This window comes from Nicotiana tabacum, chromosome 13, assembly GCF_000715075.1.
Source record: "Nicotiana tabacum cultivar K326 chromosome 13, ASM71507v2, whole genome shotgun sequence".
Taxonomy (NCBI): Eukaryota; Viridiplantae; Streptophyta; class Magnoliopsida; order Solanales; family Solanaceae; genus Nicotiana; species Nicotiana tabacum.
The window spans coordinates 22,094,843-22,117,705 of NC_134092.1; the positions used below are offsets into that span (position 1 = coordinate 22,094,843).

At 34.5% G+C, this 22,863-nt stretch overlaps 1 non-coding gene and 1 pseudogene across 1 annotated transcript; both read right to left on the minus strand.

Annotated features, from left to right (window-relative positions):
- Positions 1-3,145: 3,145 nt before the first annotated feature.
- TRNAR-CCG (transfer RNA arginine (anticodon CCG)) lies at positions 3,146-3,218 on the minus strand. Its single transcript has one exon. It is a non-coding gene; the product is annotated as a tRNA-Arg (tRNA).
- Positions 3,219-5,436: 2,218 nt separating this feature from the next.
- LOC107803015 (transcription factor MYB8-like) lies at positions 5,437-7,134 on the minus strand (annotated as a pseudogene).
- Positions 7,135-22,863: the final 15,729 nt, after the last annotated feature.

Genomic DNA, 22,863 nt, shown 5'->3' on the forward strand with positions numbered 1-22,863 from the left:
TGTTGGTTATTGTTGAAACATCTATCTTATTGAGCATTTTTCATTCATTATTGTTGTTGTTATTCTCGTATACGTTATGTTGGAGTCATGGGCTATTATTTTGGAAACATTAATGTTGTTGTTGTTGGCAAGTTGTGATGCGTGGTCACTTGTGGTGCGAGTTATTATTGTGATATGATATTGATGAACATGCGGCAGTATAAGGCTTGGGTTGATGTACATGTAGCTGTATAAGATGGGACTTATGTGCGTGTTGCTTGTGGGGGAACTACGTGAAGCCACACGGCGTCATAAGGTGGGCTAAAGTGCATGTAGCTCTTTCGGAAAAAACTATGTTTAAAACCTATTTTCAAATGTAAGACTCACACGGTATCATAAGGGAGGATTGTGATTGAAATTGAGAAATGTGAATACGAGGCGGTACCTCGGTTGTTATTCTTGATTATATGAGGCGGTACCTCAGTTTGATTTTATTATACACGATGCGGTACCTCGTTGTATTTCTTACTGTTACTTCATGCTATAAAGTGTCGTGGAAGGAATACTTCGTATTGCTCCATTTGTTACCATTCTAGTAGTTGTATTCCGTACATGATCTTTGTATCACTCTAGTTGCTTCTTTCATGCTAATTCTACTATTGTTTTTCCGGTATTAGATCATGCCATCATTTTGTTTTGTATTAATTGTTTCCTTACTTCCCGCTTTATTTTCGTATTTCATTTTATACTATCTATTTCATATCCTAGTAGGTGTCTCGACCTGGCCTCGTCACTACTCTACTGAGGTTAGGCTTGACACTTGCTGGGTACCGTTGTGGTGTACTCATACAATGATTTTGCATATCTTTTTGTGCATTTTTCAAGTACGTCTACTCGTGCCGGTAGATAGAGATTCATGTTAGCTATTTTTATCGGAGACTTAAAGGTATGCTTGCTCAGCGTCCGCAGGCCTTAGACTCACATTCCTTTATCCTCATATATTGTTGTACTTACTTTCAGATAGTGATGTAGTAGTTACTCTTGTTGTACTCTGTAGAACTTATGACTCAGTTCCACCGGTTTTGGGGTGTGAAATTGTGAGATTCCATTTACAGGCGGTTTTATCCATTATTTAGTCGCTTTCAGTATCTTGTATTTATATATCTGTTCAGTGATTGCTATTTGTTAGGCTTACCTTGTCGTAGAAACTAGGTGCCATCACAACATCCTTCGGAGGGAATTTGGGATCGTGACAGTATATTTTTACCTTCTTGTCATAGCCTTAATATTTTTCTCGCATGACTCCACCTGTTTTGTCAATGCTTCGAGCATCTTCATTACCTCAAAATTTACCACAGGCTCGGTTTTAGCCTGTCTCTCGGTAATTTGTCCGTCTCTTCGATTGCTTTTTCGGGATTGTTCGGGCTCGACCCTGATGGGGGCGTAGCTTTAATTATGCAGCTGTGCTATTGCCGCTTGTTGAGCCTGCAACATTTCGAAAATCAGTTGTAGGCTCTCCCCATCACCTTCACCTTCGGGCGTTTCTCGAGCTGTTGGTCGGGGTCTCCCGCGAACACTAGTTTCAGGATCAGTTGGCAAATTAATATTGATGGTCACCTGCAAGTTAACATCGACCGGGTCGGCGGCTGGGATACCGTTGGGATCGGCTGGAAGCACATCATCACTGGGCACCACATTATTATTTTTGTTGTGATGGCCTGATTTAGGGTCAACGTTCAAGCGAGCCGACTGAGAGTTTGACATTTTTAGGCTGGCCTGGAATTAAGATTTCAAAGAACATGCGTAAAATAGGGTGTGTTATGAAGATTCGTATCAAATCACCACTATTATCCTTAGCTCGATGGGCGCCAATCTATTTACCCCAAAATTGGGTAACAATTAAATTTGTACGGGGTTTAAAGGATATATGGTTTAATTCAACACGAATAATCAAGAATGACAGATAAATGAATTAAAGATGAAAATGATCAAACCAATTGCAATGTTAAGACCAAGACTTATCTTAGATTGAATAGTGAACTCGTCCTCGATTGGACCCTCGGTTCAAGCCCAGTCGCGAATGAAGAAAAGAACAAGTGAGTAATGCCTTTAATAGTAGCTAGAAGACAAAAGTAAATCTTTATTGCTTTGAATTACGTGTTACAATGTGTCAGACTAAAGAAAAATTTTCCCTTTATATAGTAAGAGAGTTTCAGTCCTAGTATAAGTCTAAAAAAGGTAAAAATCTTCTTTTCTTGATAATTGTTGATCCATAATCGATATCGAGCGAGATTCACGCCGTGATATCCGGTTGAGGGCGAATATCACGGCCCTCTATCCGTCATACATAACCGTTCACCGTGTCTCCCGAGGTCTAGAACTTATACTCGGTCTGGGGCGTGTCGCTTTACCATGTCCGATGTCGGATATATCGTTTACTCTTCCTGGGTCTAGATACGAAGGGTCTTTGACCTCGATTACAATCTCGCTGGCCCGTTCTCCCCCTTCGTTCTCTCGTCGGAGAATCGGGATAGACATTGCCCCCGATTTTACCCGTACACAAAAACACCGTATGAGAAAGCCAAAAATAAAAAGATAATCATTATTTGGAGTTGCCACAACACTAAGTCTTCAAGTGTGACAACAACGACACATGCAATAAATAAAAGCGATTCAAATACAAGTACACATTAACGGCTTGAATATACAAAAATTTCTATCTTATAATTTACAATATTTTAAATCCAATGAATTTGCAGACACCTCGAAGCCCAGATTTTATTTCATAATGAGACATAACCGATTAATAGATTATGAACTCTTTGTTTGGTTGCTGAAGCAAACGGGATAAGTAAAGAAGGGGTTATAAAGCTCGAAGATAACAACATACTCCTTCCGTTTCATTTTTTATCGCCCATTTTGAATTTTTTACGCCCCTTGAGAAATAATAAATAAAGTGTATAATTTACCATGATACACATATTAATTGTTGTATAGTCTTAATGAATTTTAAAAATAATTTAGAACGAGTAATTAATGTTAAGGGTAAAACAGAAAAAATAAATTATTTTTTTCTTGATATGCGAAAAGTGACAAATAAAAATAAAAATTTATTTTTAGAATACTTAAAAAAGAAGTCTACAGGGATTTAAAAGTTGAATAAACTCGTTCACGGTGGGACTCGAACCCACAATCTCCCGCTCCGGAGGCGAGCGCCTTATCCATTAGGCCACGCGAACTTGTTTGACCAGTACACTTTATTATCATCACTTAAAACAGTGGTGTTTCAAATTATCCAATTGAACAAACGGTGCAATATGGGTTTACGTGGGGAAATGACATCCGCTAGCCACTTTTAAGCATATTGTTTAAAATATATTCATAATTCACAATATATTTAAAGAGTAGTCAATTCGCTCAAACGTCCTGATTCAAATCATATATTCTGAATTTTAAATTAGCAGTTTCCCACTAAGCAGCTCAAAGATTCAGGATACTTAGTCCTGAAGTTTGAGTGAATTGGCTACTCTTTAAATACATTGTGAACTATGAATATATTTTAAATAACATACTTAAAAGTGACTACTAATGCACTTGGCTCGGGTTTTATGTAGGGTTGTGCATAATTTGGTAAATACCGAGTTACCGTACCGAAACCGAATATTTTGGTATTTGGTATTCGATATTTGGTATTCGGTATGGTATTTGGTTTAAGTTTTAAAAACTATTGGTATTAGGTATGGTATATGATATTTTAAAATAAAATATCGAAATACCGATACCGTACCAAAATATATATTATATTACACAATACACATATTATTAATTATAACATAAATATAAAAATCTAAAATTTTACTTTCCTTTATTCTCTAAGTTTATCAATTAACTCTAAGCAAGTAACTTGACATTTCTAATGATCAAATTTATTCTTTTATATACAGTTTTCTCTCTCTGGTTGATATTTGCTAGTTTTGGACAATTTTTTTGTCAACAAATATTTTTAGTTTTGTACTTTTGAGTATTTTAATTTAAAATATTACGGTCTACGATTCTATCTATGTACTAGTTAGTATTCAAACCGAAGTTAACAAACTGAATAAACCGAAACCAAAACTGAAAGGAGGAAAACCAAACCATACTGAATTTAATTAGGTACGGTATTGCTATTGCATTTTAAGAAACCGAATACCAAAAATATCGTACTGTACCGACCGACGAGCACCCCTAGTTTTATGGAGTGATCAGCTGAATCTATCATTTTTACCCAAATTTGAATATGTATATGAAAACTCACTGAAATTTAATAAAAGTTTATATTCTTACCCATAATTTCAAAGTGCAAATAAATTTAATTGTAAGAACATAAAGACCGAACCCCTTGATTTTAGTTAAACACTGGCTCCGTCTATATATTCGATTTCACTCGCTTCAATTAATATAAACATTATTTTTTAATCTTTGATACTAAAAAAGATTACTTAGACATGATCCTTATAGTACCCTATTGTAGGCCTTGTACTATATCATATTTCACATGTTTTTATACCCAACCAAACACTTAAACAATATTTATTTAAAAAATTTAATTTTCATGAACGACTTTTTCCTTTATGCCAAATGCACCTTAATTGTAATATAATGTTTTTTCTTCAATTTTATAAAATCCAAGACTTAATTGCATATCTAAATAGTTGAACTATATATTATTCAAACACCAACCTTGTGATAAATCAAATATAAACTCGGTATTTCTTAAATATTACAGGAATGGAATGACTTCACATCTCATCAAAAGTGTGAGAAGTTTCAGTACATAAACTCACAAATTTCAACTATGCTTAGCACACTGCTAGAATACCAATTTCAAGAAAGTACGTAGAAGAAAAAAACCTGCACACGATATAATCCCAATTTATTCAGAAAGAATTACTCCTTTCGATCCACATTAATATGATTTTTTTGGATTTTTTATGCATGTTAAGGTATCCACTTTTTAGTATTAATTAACAATAAAATTGACCATATCAACCTTAATTTGTTCATTAAAAATACAACAAATATATATTCCTAGGCTCTTTACTCCAAGGGCAACTTTAAAAAAAAGAAGTTAATTCTATCTTAATATCTGAAAAAATCAAATATTATGAATCAAAAAAAAAGACTAATAAATAAATTAAAGTGGACCGGAGGGAGTATTCAATAACAAGGAAATATTATCAAGAAAGCTCTAATAGATATGTAATCCTTACTGTTTTATTTCACTCGTTAATTTCATAATTAAGTGAGCTTTCTACTGTAAATTGGGCTTGAAAAATGCCAAGAATCTCAATTACTAGATGATAACTATAAACAATGCATCGTGGAAATCCAATTCTAGTAAGTGGTGGATCTAGAGCGAGTTCCGTGAGTTCAACTCAACCCCATTTATGGTTTCGCCCGAACTATGTATACATATGCAAAAAAAAAATTTAAAACGTATACATATAATATAAGATCACACTTGTTCTGAACTTACATCCTGGATTCGATCAACTCTAACTCTCAGATGTTGTTCCTGCACTCATGAAGATATTATACCAAAAAACCATATCATTGCTGAAACTAGTGTCGCCATGTCCATTTGCAGATTCGCAACCTATATTTTGACCATTAATGGATTGCATGCTCTCCTCCTTGTTTGATTTAGTATCAGAATAACTTGATGAGTTATTCTCTTGTAGATCTTCAACATGACAAGTTGGATGATAGGTAACAATATTTTGAGAAGCTTGATAATTTGAAGAAATTATATGGTGGTTGATTTTTTGTGAAACATTTGTTGTCCTTTTAGGTATCATCATCATATCATGAGAGCTTCTCTTTGTAGTTGTAGTAGATGGTAGTAGATAATTGTGTTCTGACCTTTTCTTCAAGTGAGTGTGCCAAAAATTCTTTATTTCATAGCTTTGATGCGATTGCTGACCATCTGAAGAAAAAAAGAAACGAAAGAATCCTTCATTGTTTAGACGCACCCATGTTAAACAGATATATAACATGAGTGCAAGCACATTTTGTGCTAATATAATAAAAGGGTTTAACTTCTACACACTGGCTGTGAAAGAATGTTTATATACTACTCTATATCAGGTTTCTTACAATATAACAACTGATAATTGTTCATAAAAGATGGGGTCAGTACGTAACCTGAAAAAATGGAGGACGTTAAAACTTCCTACACCCTCATATATATAGGTAGTTTCATGCATGGCCAAGAAACTAAAAAGAAACTACATAAAAAAATAAAAAATAAAAAGACCTAACTCCCAAGTGAAAGAGTTCCAAAGAAGTGTGCTGTTGAATTGGTTTGATATTTTAGAATCTGAAAATATTGTACCTGTTTCCAAGAACTTGATGCAGCTTAATGATGGTTTCTTCTTCTTCCTCACTAAAGTTTCCTCTTTTAATGTCTGGCCTTAAGTAATTTATCCACCTTAGTCTGCAACTCTTTCCACACCTTAATAAACCTTAAAAAAAAAATTAAAAAAAAAAAAAAAAAGGAGGTAGAGAGAGAGAGTTATAGATCAAAACTAACACGAAATAACTAATTCTTTGAACTATGTATGCATACTATGAGAAGAAAATCAATAGTATATATCTAAAGAAAAAAAGAACCACAAGAAGCCAAGTTGGAAAAAAAACATTTTTTTTTGCATTCAAATTAACTCACCAGCTTGTCTAGGAAGCGCCCTCCAATTTTCATGTCCATATCTTTGAATGAAAGATATCAAAATTTGATCTTCTTCTGCAGTCCATGGCCCCTTCTTTAATCCCATCCTCTCACAGCAAGGAGCCCTTACCATTTTGGCTTACCTCTTCACCCTCTCTCTCTCTCTCTCTCTCTCTCTCTCTCTCTCTCTCTCTCTCTCTCTCTCTCTCTCTCTCTCTCTCTCTCTAGATAATAATACAAATATTATGTTGAGGAGAATAAGGCTAAATGAAAAGGGGGTGACAAAAAAGCCAACTATTAGTTAGTACATATAAAAACATAAAAACGTGGAAAAGATGGTCCAATAAATTCAGTGCATTAATTTCCTTTAAATTTTCAACAGCGTAAGTGGTGTCTCTCTCTATGTCTCAAGCAATTCTTCTTATATTTATTTTGGGACCGTTTATCACTGAGAGATTTGACATTGGATTTTTCTCTCAAACTAATTATTACATGGTGAGAAATGATAGTATAGTATAGTAATTTTATGTAAAGAGCTAAATACATTTTCTCACATGATATAATATGGACCATTTCTTGGTTGCTTCTTTGGGCTGCAAAGGTCTCCATTTTCAGGACACCTTTTTTTCAGTGTTATGTTTTAAGGGTCAAAATTTACGTGCGCCTTCGGCCCACAGGTCACGAATTTTCTCACTCTGCCGCCTGTTTAAAGTGTCCAATATGGATGTCACTCAAGTGTTCTTTCTTTCTTGCCTTTATGCCTTTATGTTTTAATTAAAGTTTTGCTAGATTTTATATGATCACATGAAATCTAAAAAGCTATTACTTGTTTTTTCGAGCACCCACTTCACAGCCAGTGGCGTACATGGGATCTTATGCAAGCACCCAGCTTATGTCATTGTTGCTCGGTTTGTATGTTGGTTTGTCATGTTTGGGTAAGCTTCCTTTTTGGCCGAAAAAAAAGATAGTTCGGTGCACAAAGCATCCCGCATTCACGCAGGGTTTAGGGAAGTGTCGCACCCCTAGGGGGTGTGACGTAGGCAGCCTACCCTGATGATGTAAGCATCAGTGGCTGATTTCACAGCTCGAACCCGTGACCTATAGGTCACACAGAGACATTTTGGCCGAAAGGTGTTTTCTTCTAAAGTTAAAGTGTTTGGTCAAGCTTTTAGAAGAAAAAAGTACTTCTGAGTAGAACAAGAAGCAGTTTCTCTCCAAAAATACTTTTTGGAAAAGTATATTTGAGAAAAATATACTTAAAATTGTACTTTTTAAAAGTTTGGTCAAATACTAATTAAAAGTATTTTTTGAATTAATTTTTCAAACACAAATTCACTAAAAGTACTTTTTTTAAAAGTGTGTCGGTATGTGTGACTCTAAGGCTTAAATTCTTGTCCCAAACTAATGTTTACGTTATATTATTTTCAATTGATGTCAGTCTATTATACATACGAACATATGTGTATTATATATATATATACATATGTGTATTGATGTCAGTCTATTTACATTAGGATACGCGCATGGCACGTTTATCCCGTCTCAAAGAATAATATTTTAATAAAAAATGTATTTGAGTTATTAAAAAAAATATAAATTCCTATAAATACAATAAAATCGTATACTTTGTAAAAATAATTATGCTTTATAGCTAAGAATTCGATTGAAGTTTCTTCCTCGACGGTATAATATGGTAAAAAGAAAAATAAACTTTTGAGTAAAAGAAAAGTATCAATCCGTTATCTATTTATCTACTATTGTTTTTTCAATATCTTAAGGAAATTGAAGTTTCTCTCTCGATTTTTCAAAAATAAAGCTTTGCTGATCTGGCTGAAAATGATTAGCGATAGTGTCGTATGAAAGGAAAACAGAGTGATAAAATTGTTCTTACGTGAGTAAATACAATATACAACAAAGAATTACAAGAAAATACACATAACCTCACGCCATAACAAAAAATGGCCCATGTTTTTAAGTTTTACCCAACCTAGCATGTATTGTACATATTTTGAAAGCACTAGCAAATTCAAAACTTGTGTTATTATAATCATTGCTTCTAAAAGTTATGGAGTTAAATATGTGTTCTCACAACCATTGCTTTCACTCTCTCTTCTTCTCACATCTTCTACATATGCTTCAAGGGGCCGTCCGCCATTGCTGCTTCTTACCCTATGTCACCTGGTTGCAATGTAAGAAAATTGAAGAGTAGAAGTTCACCATTGAAGGCCATTCAAAGCTTTGCTTTCGAAAATAGGATTTTTTGAGTTTTTTAGTTGTTTGGATTGGGTGTTATTCCAATTGATTAAAAATATCAAAAGGAGTTCAAAATTTAAATTTAAAGTGATTTGGAGAAGATTTGAGCAAGATTTGAATTAAATTTTAGAAAAGACGCAAGGAAGAAGACGAATTCAGTTTTTTATATAATATTGTGTAATAGTGTATATGAGTGTATAAATACATCTTATACACTATTATACACATTTATACAAGCGTCTGTAGATGAACTTCTTCCACGGTTTTCAGTTGTAATTCTTGTTTAAAACTAGTACAAATCTCTATTAAATGACTTCAAATTTTATATACAACCTCCTTATACTATTTTTAACAAGTCTAAATAACACTCACTCCAAATTTCTCACAAAATCAAATTCGAAATTTAAACCCACATATTTAACCTTGTTAAAAATTTAATTTTCACCATCCAAATGGATTTGTTTTATTGAACTAATATTTAAGTCACAGTTACTGGTTCGAAAATTAACTTAAAAGGTTGAGTAATCTTTTTTAAAAATTAAATAATAATTTCTAGAACCTATTGGAGTTGGATGTTGAATCTTAGCCTATTATTTTTTGGGCTAGTTGGTTGTAAATTAAAATATAGGTTATAAAATTGAAAAGCAGGAAGCTCAGTTGTTCTTATGTGAAATTTTCCCTAAATACAATGACAAAAGGCTGATGTAGAAAACCTTATAAGAAAATAATAAATACTTCAAGGACATGGACGAGAATGCTACCCTTTTAAAGTTCACAAATTAGTATGATAGCTATGTTACATAGTTTAAATAAAGAAATGATTCTTATAAGGTAAACTTTTAATTGGTTCTAAAGTCTTAAAATATTAGATTAAAAATTTTGTCCAATTTAAAAATAATTTTAAAGGATAAAAAGGCAAACAACATTTCATTAAGGGTCTTCGTGATAAATAACTAATATATATATATATATATATATATATATATATATATATATATATATATATATATATATATATATATATATATATATATATATATATATGTGTGTGTGTGTGTGTGTGTGTGTGTGTGTGTGTGTGTGTGTGTGTGTGTGTGTGTGTGTGTGTGTGTGTGTGTGTGTGTGTGTCTTATATATATTGATTTGGTATAAACAGAATAAATATTTACCTGATACAAGGTGTCTTAGCGGCTGCTTATAGCTAATCAAACTAATTGACCGGAAGAAAATGGACCTTGTTAATCAGTACTATCAAGTCAGTAAACAATAATGGATTAGTTTCTTAAATTTTCCATATTGATTTTCACTAAACACTTAATAAAATAATGTAATTATTTTCACCAAAAGTGTACCTTTCTGTTAATTTAGAGGTTCTTCTTTAGTCAATGGCTTGTAGGGATAGGGGGAAAAGGTTCGTCTAGGAACTAGGGTGAGTGAAGGCCGCAAAACATACCCAATTATTTCTAAATTAAAGAGTAATCTTTTTGAAAAATATCTAAATTTTAGGGGGTGATATTGATCCTTTTAATTTATCATATGGTGGTATAAAAAAGAACTTCCGACGCGCTTAATTTAACGTTGTCATAAGTGCTTAATTTTAACATTGTCATTAACATAAATTTGCTTAATGGAGAAATAAGGGATATATAAAATTTGCTCTCAAATTAGAGAATAGGTCGAACGAGAGAGAAAACTTATAGGATAGCTAGAATTTATTTTATATGATGCGTAGAAAAGGAAAAATAATTTATTTGTAATTTTATGAAGTGTTTTCCCCAGTAATACTATAGTTGTGCATACAATGGTGTCGCCTAGCGGCCAAAGAAGTTGGACAAAAATCATGAAATTAAAAAACATGATTTAAATTTCAGCAGAGGCGTATTAAAAATAGTTGGGTGATTTCTTAACATCTGTTTGAACATCACTAAGCAAAGTTTGTTGGAACTTGTCTTTGATATGAGATAATTGATGCTCAATGAAATAGTCATCATGCACAAAAACTAATCTCTACATTGTCGTTATAAAAAAATAAAAAATAAAGTACAATTTGACTTTTCTATAACAGTTATCCTATAATAACGCTTATATTAATGGCCAAATAGCAGTCAATAAATATCCGAAACAAACAAAGTTATTATATAGAGGTTTGACTGTAGTAGAATCCTAACATTAAAGGATCGTTTGGTACGCGGGATGGGATAAGGTGGGATAAAATATCGTACTAAATTTATACTATATTTGGTTGACGGTGTTGGGATTAAAGATTGGTGAATGGGAAATGGAAGGAAGAAAGTGGAGGGAAAGTGAGCTCCCTTTTGCTTTAGAAAGAGCAAAGTGTCCCTCATTGGTGGTGGAAAAAAAATGAATGTGTTTATATTGAGAAAGCACTTCTCTTGGTGTTAAAATGGGTTGGAAAGAAAGTAAGCCTCACGTCGTCATCATCGCTCGACTTTGGCTTCAATTAATTATAATTAATTAAATAACAAAAATTCAACCCAGAGTAAACCAGGACTCGCGACCCGGTTCGATCTGTTTTCTTTCCCTAATTATTTTAAATCTGTTTTTCCACAATATTTCAAACAGAAATATTCCCACTACAGCCATGGCTGTTTCTGAAAGGTTGCAAACCTTTTCAAGAATAGTGCCAGAAAGTCTATAAATATGTTTTGAATTACAACCATGGAGTGGTTCGAAATTCATCATAATTTTTGGTACCAATACACTAGTGAGTAAAAATAGTTCTATCCTGGGAGGATAATATTCCAGTACCTTGGGTACTTGAGGTGAATAATTTCCTTAAGGACACACTGTGCATTCAGCGGGCTCGATTTATTCCGAAATTATTTTCAGACATTATTTTGACATTCTGTTGCAACTAACTTTCTGTTTATGTTTTCATTTCAGAAAGTTTACTGTTTTTTATTATTTATTATAGTAATACAGATTGAATAACAGACGGTATAAATTTATTCCTTCCAGGTGGGATAAATTAATCTAGGTATTATAATTTCAGGACTATAATCCAAGGATAATTTATTCCGTATGCCAAATTAGGGTAAAACGAAATGAGGTTTAGGTCAATAAGAGTGGTTTGCTCTAGTGGTAAGCACCCTCCACTTCCAACCAAGAGGTTGTGAGTTCGAGTCACCCCAAGAGTAAGGTGGGGAGTTTTTGGAGGGAGAGAGCCGAGGGTCTATCGGAAACAACCTCTCTACCACAGAGTAGGGATAAAGTCTGCGTACACACTATACTCTCCAGATTTCACTTGTGAGATTATAATGCATTGTTGTTGACTTGATTGTGTACTAAAATGTCCCGATGTAGAGCACTATGCAAGACTATACTAAGAAAGCACATAACTATTTTCCGGATTGTGCAAATCTAAACTTTTGCCGACACTATATTTAGTTCAACAAAGTAAGCTTACCTATAAGACTTTTTGGATAAAAAGACAGCAAACTTTTATGAGATTTCATTTGAAAATTAGTACTATACTTATTTGTGATGTCACTGCTGGCACATCTTATAAAGGTAGAGACAAGATAATAAGAGCACTTTTTTTAAGAATAAAATCTTGACATTCATGCACCAAAGTACAAAAATGTGCCCGTGATATAAGAGTTATAACAACTTACAATATATATTCAATTAAAAAAAATCTCAAGTCGTCATTTTGGCTATTTTATGCTTTATATATTTGACCTTTTTCGTTCTAAACCTTTTTTCGCATGATAGTAATAATTATCACTAAGACTAAGATATTGGGGGGAAAAAGGAAATTTACTCTTGTACTTCAGATATACGGCATACTTGCATCTTATTTTAACAAAAAAAATTCCTACTTATTTTCAAATTGCTAATAATATTCAAACTTTAGTATTTATGCTTCAATTACTATTATGGGATTTGAGAAGCAAATATGGCAGAGATTTCTAGGAGATGCAATAGATTTGAATTTCTGTCACTTTTTATCTCCTCCTATTTTTATTTTTAATAATTGTGGTATCCGAGTCTGCACACAATTCAACCAATTCCATTATATATCTATTACCTTCCACCTGAACAAATAACGGATAACTCATCCTATTTTTTTTATAAGAAAAATACAAAGTGCAGTTATTTCTTTTTCATATAATCAATACATCTATAGTCATCTAGAATGATATTTTTTTTCTTTTTCTTGAAGACAATATGAACCCCCAATTTAGGTCATGAGCGGTTGAGAAGTACACGATGAATACTTAATACTACTTATTGTATCACTATTTAAGGAGATAAAAGTGCAATTTCACTATACTCTTTGACATTGTATAAGATGTGTATTAATCTTATATTAAAATCTAAGTGCCATTTATTCCAACATGATGATCTAAGTGATAATTATCAATATAACTTTTTCTTTTAATTAATTTTTTTTATAGTTATCATACTTAGATGAAAGTATGTAAGGTAGTGCGTGGATGAAAAGGTATAACATTCATTAAGTGAATTTTGAGTTGGTACATGCATATAATAGTCTCCAGTCTCTTTAGTCAATAGTATATAATTAGTACATCGGATTTGTACAATCAGGGACCGAACTAGGGGTTGGAAGGTGTTCGTCTTTGTCGAAAAATTATATAAGATTAACTTTTTTTTTTATGTATATATTAAATTTGCTGCTGGGTATTAAATTTGCTGCTGGGTAAAGTGAAAATAAAAGGAAGAATGTGTTAGCGTGGCTAGAATTTACTGTAATAGCTGCAATTTTCAGTTCAAGAGATTTCCAACTTGACCACTTATTAGAAATAATAGAACTCTATACATTATTTGTTAGGAAAAATGCATAGTAATCCCGACCTATAACCATATTTTCAATTACACCCTTTATTTTTGCGGGGTCCTATTACCTCATGAACCTTTTTAAAATGAAATAAACACACCTTTAAATGATGACGTGGCAAAGAGAGTGTGTTATCTCTCTTGAAAGCATGTGAGAGGTAAAATTTAGGTTTAAAACTAATTAGTTTATACAAGTGGCAACTTTTAATTGAAAATGATATCATTTTTTTAGACATAATTAGCTATCACTATAACTTAGACTAATAGTTTTTTTTATTCTTTTTTTTTTATACAAAAAAATCAAGTCCCTTTTTCCTTTTTCACCGACGACGAACTCGACTCGCCGAAGCCACCTTCACCAACATCGACAATAAACTCCACCGTTTTCTGGCAACTTTTTTTATATAAAGAAATCACTCCCGATCGTTGCAGAGCTTCCAAATAGTACATATGTTTCACCGGTGTCACACCTCTGTCGATTCCTCCGGCCGACGACCGGAGAACCGTGAAACAGATGGTTCTAGGACAAAAACCTACCCACACCGTTAATAAGTAAGCTATCGGATCCACCAATGCTGAGATCCAACGATGATGAGTCCAACGTCACCGCCAGCGGCGAGTTCTCCACCATTATCGCCGGCGACGACTCAACGGTACTGCTCTGGCTCGGACTACGATTTCTATTTACTAGTTCACATTCTCCGGCTCTAAAATCGGAAAATAATTTCACATTCGTCGGCGTCCATGTACATGAAACTGGAATATAATAAGGAAAAAAAATTATTAGTTGACAGTGCGTGCATAATACTCCCCATCAAAAATCTGGTTGTTCAGTTTTTGGGTGTGTCTATTTCATTTTGAAAAGGTTCAGGGGGTAATAGCACCTAGCAAAAATAAAATATATAATTAAAAATCCGACTATAGGTTAGGGGATATTTATGCATTTTTTCTTAATTGCCGCAAATAAAGATTCACATGTCAATGTGATCCCGATTAACATAAACAAGATTAAATGCAAAATGTATTTGAGATGAAATTTGGATCACTGAACTAAAGTCTAAATTATACCTAACTACTACAGTTGAGGTAATAGGAAGCTAATTCTCAATTCTCACAAATATTTTTCGTCCATTAATGATGTGTTCAAATTAAATTATATATGTGAATCACTTGTTGGGTGTAAGCTTGTTAAGAATTTAAAATAAATAGTGAATGGGAAATGGAGAGAAAAATAAAATATTTGAATTTTCCTCTTTGACAAAGGGACATTGTCCCATATTGGAGGAGAAAAAGAGTTTTGATGGGTATATATACAATTGTTCTTCTTCTAGCTCTTAAACAGTTAAGAAGAAGGCAAGCCTCGCATCGTCATCGTCGCTCGCGCGACTTCGGCTTCACTCAAATGATTGATTGATTAAATTTTTGGACCAAATTTATTTGTTAATATTAAGATTAAAGCAAAATTATTGTAATCTAAATTAGCCATTTTTGTAACGGTAAATTAATTTTCCTCCACGTTTGATTTTTCCGTTTTATTTTGCGTAAATAACCATTTACGTAATGGCCAGTTTAACGCGAACAGTCATAACAGCCAACCTGAAGAGTTACACCTCTTCGTTTAAATCCAACATGTTGGCGATAAATAGCAGACCATTCCCACAAATTTTTCATATGAAATTCTGAAATCATCTTCTTTCTTCTGCATTGTTTTAACTACAAAGAAAGCAACAATAAGTGTGATTTGCTACTGATCATTGTATTCGCTAAAACACTAGGGTTTGAAGTACCGCTACACCAGTGTGTAATCCATTCTATCCTGAGAAAAAATAATCCACAACCTCGAGTACTAGGAGGGGATTAAGTTCCTTAAGAAAATACTATGAATTCAATGGGCTCAAATTAAATTCTATTTCGTCTACATTTCTGTTTTTACGTTATTTTATTTTCAGAATTACTTTGCAAATACATTATACTAACAAGCTTAAGGAACTTAATTATATTCTGTATTTGTTTTATATATACTGTTCTAGAGACTAAAACTTGGTTTTCTATTCCCAGTTTGGAGATTAAAGCCTTCGTAGTTTTCTACTCCATTTTTTTTATCTTAACGTATATTCTGTTTTGTTTTATTATCTGTTATTTGGAGATTAAAATCTTAGTGATTTTATACTTATTAAAATCTACGTGATTTTCTACTCTAGTTTATTCGGTTTGAAGATATAAAAACTTCACCGTATATTAAATATTTGTTTGTGTGATTCTTTTGCAGAAATGACGATTGAGAACAGAAACCATCATGTTCCTATGGTGACTGCCAATGCATCGACAAGATGAACAACACCGGCATTGGCACCAGCACCGGCAGAAAAGCTCAAAAAACTTTTCAGGATTGATTTCAAGCGGTGAAAGCAGAAGATATTCTTCTACTTGACGAATTTAGGTCTAGAGAAGTTCATTATGGAAGATGTTCATGTTCTGCCCGACGAAACTTCAGAAAATGAATGCTTTCTCATGACTGAGGCGTGGAAGCAATTTGATTTTTTGTGCAAGAACTATATTCTTAGCGGATTGGAGGACGATCTGTATAACATCTACAGTAATATGGAGATGTCAAAAGAACTGTGGATTGCACTTGAAAATAAATACAAAATTGACGATATCGGGTTGAAGAAATTTATTGCCGCAATGGACTACAAAATAGTATATAGCAAGTCGTTGTTACCCAAGTCTAGGAATTGTAAGTGATTATTTATGATTAGGGGTGTTCAAAACCAAACCGAAATCAAAAACCGAACCGAAATCAAAGCTTAATGGCTTATTAGTATCGGTTTAACGGTTTAACGGACGGGGAACTGATTGAATTTTTTTTATTAACGGCTTATCGATTTGGGACGGATTATTCAATTTTCTTAACGGATAATCCGTTAACCCGTTAAGAATATATATATATATATATATATATATATATATATATAGATTAAAAACCCTTCCACTCCTTTCAGTACTCTATCTCTAAGTTCTAACGCCTAATTCTTAAATAATCAGAATCCTTACGTACTATGCATCAGAAGATCCCAGGCTTGGCTTAACTTAGCTTATTCTCCCACCCTACAACAAAATTGTTTAAGTTGATGTCTATGGTTCACCTCTGCTTTTATTTTTTAAAACTAATGCATGTTGTCTATGTTTAATAGAAGAACAACAGTGTTGTGCCATATCTTTTTTCACTCTACAACACATGACACTACATCATTCTTATGTAGGCGTTAGCAGACATGTATGTGTGGACTCAATGTATAATTTTCTATTCTGAATTTGTATGTTAGTCGGTCAGTAAACAATTAATACACGCAATATAGATTGAATTAGGCCGATAAACCGCCCGATAAGAGCTAAACCGATACCAATCTGCCCGATATCTTATCGTGTGGCTAGCGGATTAATACATTTAAAAGTCGATAACCGTTAAGCCAAACCGTTAAGAGTAATTAACCGCCCAATCCGCCCGATAAGTAGCCCTATTTACGATCTCCTTGCTGAAGGTATAAGTCGAATTAATACTTTTGTTGATAGTATTAATTATATTATTATTACTAATATAATTTTCATTGAAGGTCTTGTCATCAATAAGGCATTACAAGTTGCAGCAATGATTGAGAAGATGCCTCCTTTGTGGAAGGACTTCAAAAATTACTTGAAACACAAACGCAAGGAGATGTCGCTCAAAGATCTCATTGTTCGGTTGAGGATCGAAAAAGACAACAAAGCTGCTGAAAAGAAGGGTCGTGGAAACTCAATAATAATGGGAGCAAACATTGTTGAGGATGCTCCACAAAATAATAAAAAGAGGAAGAAGCCTTCTGGACCAAAAAGCAACCCAAGCAAGAAGCGGTTCAAAGGAAATTGCTACAACTGCGGGAAAGCTGGACACAAATCTGCAGATTTTCGTGCTCTAAAGAAAGACAAGAAGAAGGATCAAGCAAATATGGTTGAAAAGCATGAGGATATTGATAACTTGTATGCTATGCTTTCTGAATGCAACCTGGTAGAAAATCTTAAGGAATGGTGGATTGATTCTGGAGCCACTCGCCATGTTTGTGCTGTTAGAGAAGCGTTTGCTACATATGCTCCCGATGGACCCGAAGAGATACTTTCTATCAAAAATTCTGCAATGGCCAAGATTGAAGGATGTGGCAAGATATTTCTGAAAATAACTTCTGGCAATGTGGTGACTCTGAACAACATCCTTCATGTTCCTGAAATTAGGAAGAACTTAGTCTCTACTGCACTCTCATCAAGAACGGGTTTAAGTGCGTATTTGTATCTGATAAGGTTGTAATAAATAAGAATGAAATATTTGTAGTATAAGGTTACCTCACTGAGGGCCTTTTCAAACTGAATGTAATGGTCGTTGAGAATAATAAAATTTCAGTTTGTTCTTACTTACTTGAGTGGCATATACGTTTGGGACGTGTCAATTATAAAACCTTGCGACAAATGATTAATTTGGAAGTATTGCCTAAATTTGAATGCAACAAATCAAAATGTCAAATATGTGTGGAATCTAAGTATGTTAAACATCCTTATAAGTAAGCTGAAAGGAATTCAAATCCTATAGACTTAATTCACACAGATATTTGTGACATGAAGTCAATACCATCTCGCGGTGACAAGAAGTATTTCATAACTTTTATTAACAATAATACTTGATATTGCTATGTTTACTTATTTAATAGTAAAGATGAAGCAATAGATGCATTCAAGCAATACAAAAATAAAGTTAAAACGCAACTTAACAAGAAAATCAAAATAATAAGAAGTGATAGGGGTGGTGAATATGAATCTCCTTTTGAAGAAATATATTTAGAATATGGAATTATTCATCAAACATCGGCCCCTTACACGCCCCAATCCAATGGGATTGCGGAAAGAAAGAATCGTTCATTAAAGGAGATGATGAATGCTTTGTTGATAAGTACTGGTTTGCCACAGAACTTGTGGGGGGAAGCCATTCTTACAGCTAACCGGATATTTAATCGAGTACCCCATAGCAAAATGCAATCCATTCCATATGAAAAATGAAAAGGAAGGAAGCCCAACTTGAATTATTTTAAACTGTGAGGGTGTTTGGCAAAAGTGCAAGTTTCTAAACCCAAAAGGGTAAAGATAAGACAGAAAATTGTTGATTGTGTTTTCATAGGACATTGATAAGTGAGGATTTTGACTACTTATTAGCGCCTTTTAGCTTTCTTTTTAGTCCAAAAGCGCTTAATTGTGTTCCCGAAAACTGATAAAATGTACTTAATTGCAGGAATATTAGAAGATGAGCTCCCGAAATGAAATCCAACTCAAGAAGGATTAATCTGAACTCAAGGACAAAAATAGGCACAAAATCTCAAAGTGCGGACCGCAGAATATTATCTGCGGCCGCAGGCCGTGAAGCAATTCCATTAGAGAATGTTGTAAGATGCAGACCGCACACGAATTGTGCGGCCGCAAAAGCTGGGTCAGAGCAAAATTTCAGAGAACCTGCACCTCCAGTCCAACACAAGTGCGGACCGCACCAGAAGAGCTACGTGGCCGCACAATTCCATGTGCGGACCGCAGAAGAACAAAGTGTGGTCGCATACATTATTGTGCGGACTGCAGAAAGAGGGCAGTGTGGCTGCACTGCATTATTATGCAGCCGCAGATTTCCAACCTTTTCAAGCTGAAGCAAAGTGCGGATCGCACATGGAATTGTGCGGCCGCAGAACCTCTGAAAGGGCATTTTTGTCCGAAATTCCAGCTTTGTATAAATAGAAGAATTTCACTTTTTAGATCAATTTTTGACATCAACTGCTACAGTAGACGGTTTCTTTTACTCTTTTTAGTAGTTTTTGCTATTTTGAGCTTTTTGAATATTGATTTCATCATTTTAATTATCAATATGGGTTTAATTATCATTTCTTCTCCTGATTCTTCTAGTTTAAGCATGAGTAGCTAAATTTTCGCTATGGTTGTGACTCAACCCTAGTATGTAAACTTAATGGGTGTTTGATTTATTACTTGTTTATGGTTGGGTGTTTATTATCTAGCCTTGTTCTTGTTTTTATTTGAAGAATTAATGGTTGCAAACATTAATTCATGCCTATTTGACTTAGTCTCTACTTGAGAAAGAGAGACATAGTCTAGGAAAACTTAGCTAGCAAGAAATTAGGTCAATCGAGAGATTGATAAGCCCAATTAAAGGGTTGAACCTAGAGATAGTAAAACCCGACTTGAGATTCTTATTAACTATTTTGTTCAATACCTATTTGGACTTAAGAAAGCCGAATTGGGAAAAATCACTCTCTGACCGAGAGGTATTTAGTGGGTACTTGAATGTTAATTGCTATAATACACCCCGATCAATAAAACAAACTTTAAAGTTTACAACTCATTAGGCAAACACCTAGGTAAAGGTCATAGTCCTAGGCTTTTTATATTATTTAGAAAACAACAAAAATAATTTCCTAGTTTCATTCTTTGAATCACAATCGTAGTTTAGTTTAGATTTTTAAGCAAAACCAAATATTGTGGAAGTGAAAATTTAGATATACAAACTCACGCGCTAGGATATATACTATTAACACCCATTCATATAGCTCCCTGTGGAATTTGACCTCGAATCTTGTTGGGTATTACTATTGCATCGACCGTTTTCGTAACCTCAAAGTGAGGAGTGAAATTGGACGAGATCAATTTTTGGCTCTGTTTCTGGGGAGCTAAAAAATGGTGTTATCTATATAGTTAGGTGTGTGTTTGGGATATCTTCTCTTACTTCCTTGTTACTAACGTGTGAGTGTTATTTGTGCAATCATGGCAAATAATGATCTCGGAAACATAGCCGTGGGGGATGTGTATATTGAGGATGATCAAATGGATGGGGTCCCTCTTGAACCTCAGGCCAATAGACGAGGCCGACCGCCTCAAGACAATGTACCCGCTCCACCCCCACCTCCACCACGAGCGACTCTACACCGGGTGTTGCTGAATGAAGGGTATGCAATTGCTATAGTTCCTCCCTGTATTAGGGTGGGTAACTTCTAAATAACTAACGTGATGCTCACTTTGCTCGAGCAACGAAGGTTTTTCATCGGTGCACCAGGTCAAAATGCATATAAATATTTGAAGGGGTTCGTAGATACGTGTTGGGTGAGCAAACAAACAAATGTCTCTGACAATATTTTGAGGCTAAGGCTTTTTCCCTTCTCTCTACGGGGAAAAGCTTTAGATTAGTTGGAACGTTTGCCAAATCACTCCATTCATAATTGGGATGAACTAGCGAAGAAATTTATTTCAAAGTACTTCTCTCCCGAGCACATGGCTATTCTTCGGGATGAAATATTAGCATTCAAGCAAGAGCCCAATGAACCACTGCACGAGATATGGGAAAGGTATAGAACAATGGTGAAAGAGTACCCCCAACAATGATATGATAGAGAACATGATTCAACAAACTTTCTATCGGGGGATCAATACCACCAACCAATGTGTAGTGAACCAAATTTCCGGTGGGAACTTCATAACTACGCCCTATGCGGAGGCGTGTGATATTTTGGATGAGATGGACGATACTTCATCGGCATGGAAATCTTGAGACAATGTTCCACAAGATGATCCAAATGTGATTCTTCTTCATAAAGATTTACATGACCATGGTCAAGCCATAGCCTAGTTGAAAACCACCATGAACCAATTGGCAAAGGCTCAACTTCAATAAGTACAAAATCCGAGGATGTTCAATGCTATGGAGGGAGTTAATATGATGGTAAACAAGAGAAGAACAAGAAGTCCACAAGTGCAATAAAGAGTGGACAATCTTGTGCAAGATGATAGTGAATTTGATCAAGGTGATTCTTATAATGATCAAGAGGAAGAGGTCCAATATGTGAACAACTTTCAAGGGCAAAGAAACAACTTCCAAGGCCGTAGTCAACAATAATGGAGACCTTCAAATAATCAAGAAAATTGGAATGCTAACAACCAAGGTAATTGGAATAGTGGAAACAATCAAGGCAATTAGAGTGGAAGAAATAACCAAGGGAATTGGCAAAACAATAACAATCAAGGCAATTGAGGAGGCAACAACCAAGGCCGGTGGAACAACAACCAAGAAAATCGGGGGTCGGGTTTTCAAAGGCCCCCGATGAATCAATAATCGAGCAACCCACCTCCTTATCCTTCTCATGGTCCTACTTTCTCTAACAATGAAATGAGTCGTATTGAGAACATGTTCAAGAAAATGATAGAGAAGAATGTCGATTCCGATGCCCAACTTGCTTCACACAACACGTCAATCTGAAACTTAGAAGTGCAAATGGGTCAAATCTATCAAGCTTTAAATTCTCATCCTATGGGGGCACTATCAAGTGATACAGTGGTGAACCCGAAGGGTGGGAACAATATGGGGCATGCCATGGCTGTTACTACAAGAAGTGGAAGAGGTGGGAATGCACCTACCTCAAGTCAAAGGCAACTTCTGGATGATGTGCAACTGGTAGAGGAAGAGGAGATCCCAAATAATGTTGTACATGCAAATAAGGAAGTGCGTATTGATATTGATGACACGGTGGAAGAGACTCAAGAGGATGTGAACACATCTAGGGATCATGTGATTGACATACTGGAACCGGTAGTGCAAAAAGCTAAGGCTCCATTGCTTAAGCTGCCTCCTCCCTATCCTCAAAGACTTGCCAAGAAAAATGACGAGAATCAATTTAAAAAGTTCATTGATATGATGCAGAGTCTCTCGATAAATGTGCAATTAGTTGAAGCCTTAGAGAAAATGCCCGGATATGCAAAATTTATGAAGGACTTGGTGACAAAGAAGCAGTCGATGAATTTTGAAACTATCAAAGTCACTCACCAAGTGCGTGCAATTGTGTATTAGATGGCTCCTAAGTTGGAAGATCTTGGTGCGTTCACAATCCCTTGTACCATTGGAAGTGCCGAGTTTGCAATGGCTTTTTGTGATCTTGGGGTGAGTATCAATTTAATGCCCTATTCGGTTTTCAAGACATTGGGAATTGGGAAACCAAGACCCATATCTATGAGATTAATAATGGTCGATCGTACAA